Source organism: Sinocyclocheilus rhinocerous, unplaced genomic scaffold, assembly GCF_001515625.1.
Source record: "Sinocyclocheilus rhinocerous isolate Xijiao unplaced genomic scaffold, SAMN03320098_v1.1 scaffold1779, whole genome shotgun sequence".
NCBI lineage: Eukaryota > Metazoa > Chordata > Actinopteri > Cypriniformes > Cyprinidae > Sinocyclocheilus > Sinocyclocheilus rhinocerous.
Genome location: NW_015662579.1, coordinates 8033 through 11672, shown reverse-complemented (window position 1 = coordinate 11672; position 3640 = coordinate 8033).

The following is a 3640-nucleotide window of genomic DNA, read 5'->3' as shown; positions in this document are numbered from 1 at the left end:
GGTTTCTTCCACGATCTCGACACCTCGGTGTGGAGATCGGGAAAAAACGGCAGGCTCCAGCGTGGAGGTAGCGACTTAGCACGCAGAAAGCGTTCATCGAGTTTGCTTTTCTGCGGCTCATCCTGTTTCTCTGCGGGCCACTGAATGTTCAGTTTAGCAACTGCGCTAACGCCGGCTGCACCTCACATGCTTTTAAAGCTTCCTGGTCATTACGTCACCCGCCTCTGACGTCTCGTCCATCGATTCGACTGATTACACATATGATTCAGAGCTTGGTATCGCTGAAGGCGTTCCCCTAGCGTTTTCCGACGCAGCTCGAGTTCCCGAAGGGGAAACTGACATTTCTCAGATGTGGAATGACAGGAGTGAGTAAATGAATTTCAATTTCCATTTTGAGGTATCCCTATTAGAGGTGTGTTGTTACTTTAAATTATTAAGTGACTTATTTTCACTTGGCAGATGATCAAATAGGCCAAAAAAAATAAAAAAATAGACTTAGGGTACAGACAACAACATTGTCAAAATGATCCCCGTTCACATGGATCTGTGACAACTAAAATGCTGTATTATGCATGCCAGTGTATAGCTGGTGGTGTCAGTTTGTAAAGAAACTAATCCACAAGTAAGATAAAAACAGAAAGTAATCCACACCACTCCAATCCATCAATTAATCAAAATATTATTTTCAAAAGATTGTGTTTTCAGGCCCTCAAAATGCTGTCATGTAAATGAATGGGCAAAAAAAAAAAACGCATTAAAAGTTTTCTGTTTTTAGATGAAAATGGTGTTATATAAACGACCCCTTAGCCTTCATTTGATGGAGTGTTTTGAGCTGTATCTAGTGACCAGAATATTGTGGGGACTTTGTGGTGGGATATATGATCGCTTGGGCGAGTAAGCCTTTTTGCATCCTTTCAGAAGACCTGAGCAACCATCTACCAACTCCCTAAGAAGCATCCATAAGCATCTTGGCAGTGAGTATTGCATAGGCAAGCACCACTCAAATTTTCTTCAATCTCTCATTTCCTCAAATTCAAATTTTCTCTAATTTCTAGACCCTTTATTTCAAAGCCCCTTAAGTTCAGTACCGTCATCCCCCTTTGATCAGCCATTCAGATGCACTGAGAGCAAATGTGAGGAGCGCTTCTTCAAGCGTGTGCCTCACAGCACAATCCTATTGTTTCAAATTGGCCGGCTTGCTATCACGCTACACTGGGAAGGCAGTGCAATTAAGTTACGAGAGTAAGTGAGGTCAAAATCCTGGCAATAAACAAGAACTTAATCCGGTTATCTATAAAGGGCAGGGTTAGAGGAAGAGCGGTACAATATAGTAGAAAGGGAGCTGCTTGCTTTTATACGAACACACACATACACACACCTGGGCTTTGTTCTGCGGTGGCCGGTCATACATCTAACAGCCCCCAGTTTCCATTTACCTCCAGATTGCTGGCGACCGCTGACCCGGTGACCCCAATCCGCAGAGGGCCCTGAGGAGGGCCCATCAATACTGGCAGCAGCTTGTTTTTGTCTGCCCTGCTGGATAAATGATGCCATTGGCTGGCACACACACTCACACACATCATCTCGACTCGCAGACTTGATAGAGTGGGGCCTTGTGGTAAAGAGGCCTTGCATTTGGGACGTCGGCCAATTTTACAGACCTTGGTCGAGTGCGGCGAGATGGCATAGGGGGCTCTGGAGGACAAAGCCCCTCCCTCTCCGTTTCTCGTTCGCTCTCTGCTTCTCTACATGCGCCGTGCCCTCTTCTCCCTCGGCCCTCCTTGTTACAGATGCAGCAGATTTAGTTAAGGGTGCCCTGGATCTCGAACCGTACTGACCCAGGTCCCTCGTCGCTGTCTGAGTAATGCATTCATCTCATCCTCCGGCCGGCCCTTGGGTCGCAGCCTTATCTATCCAGCGTTTGTACCGCTGTCATCTTGCTGGCCAGAACCCATAAGTTCTCACTCTGCCGAGGGAAAGCAAGTGGATGTTATTCATGTAAGCTCCACTAGAGGTTGATTGTTCTTAATACCAGGAATGATCTTATTGAAGATGAGGATATTATTTGATATATCCCACTAACATACTGGCCTTACTATTTCTGCAGTACTACAAATTGTTCTTGTTTAGTTTCATGCACTGACTGACTTTTATTTTTGGTTCATTGAAGTCTTTCCCTTGAATCATGTGACCTACCTGTTCTATGACTATAACTTCAGTAAATAACCTTGCAGAGGTTTGATTGAAATAAGTTTGAGTTTCTTAATTTCATATGTTTCATTTATTTAGACAGTTTTTTATTATTTACTGCAAGTGTTTTATTATTTAATTAATTATTTGCTTTTATCAGCTCACAAACCCCTTGTCCCCTTGCGAACCCGTTTGGTAAACCCTGGTTTAGATGTGGAAAATCTCATTATAGGAATAGTTCAACCAAAAATTCGAATTTGCTAACAATTTATTCACCCTCAGGCCATCCAAGTTGTAGATGAGTTTGTTTCTTCTTCAGAACAGATTTGGAGAAATTTAGCATTACATGACCAATGGATCATCTGTAGTGAATGATTGCCGTCAGATTGAGAGTCCGAACCACTGATAAAAACATCACAATAATCCACACCACTCCAATCCATCAATTAATGTCTTGTGAAATGAAAAGCTGTGTGTTTGTAATAAACAAATCCAAATCAAACTTTTTTTAACCTCAAACCGTTGCTTCCAGCTAAAATGCGAGTCCTCTGTCCATAATATTGAAATAATATTGTCAAAACAACCACCTTTTACAAGTGAAAACCATCCTGAACATATTTGGATGAAGACTGTCAAAATGTGTGAATAAATCTAGACTTGTTACTCTCTCCTTCCCTCTGATGAGTTCAGTTTTGTACACACTCCATGAATTGATTGCAGTTGTCACTACCTGAATTTTTTTCAAGACTGAATTTGGTTGTAGAATGGCTGTCAGTTGCATAAATGACCAAACTCTGTATGCAGAGAACAGGATTAGGATAGCAAAGGAATGACAGTTGTGTTTAGCTGTGGCCAATTGGAAACCCTGTGCTTTTAATGTGTTTGTGAGATTTGGCTCTGGCAGTTTGTAAAGTAACTTCTAGCATGAATCTTCATATGTAGTCAAATGTCACTTTCAGTCTTGCTCTGAGAAAACAGGCTCAAAGCAAAGAAGTCAAAATGTGTCAGCGCTTAGATGCTAACACAAATCCCTATACCTCACCTGCCCTCCTCCTTATGCCCTCACCTTTCCACGGTCAGGTGTACGACAATGCCTCTGTCAGTTGTAGCAGAATGGACTGCAGTTAATTAAGCACATGAGTCCCTTAATATAATAAATTTTAATTAAACTGAATTTTAATCGGAGTGGGGGGAGACGGAGTGCGTCTGGCAAGGGAGGTTGTTAGCGCAGCGTAATCCATGTGCTGTCAGTGCAGCTTCTCTCCTTTTTTCCCCATCCCCCCCATCCGTTCTCTCTATCCTTTTCTTTTTCAGTTCAGATTTGCTAGTGCCTAATTAATATGGATAGGGCATTAAGCCTTTTGGACTCTGGCAACTCTCATTTCATGACTATTAATGATTTTAATGAACTGCACTAATAAGACGACCATGCTTTCAAAAGCAATCTGCT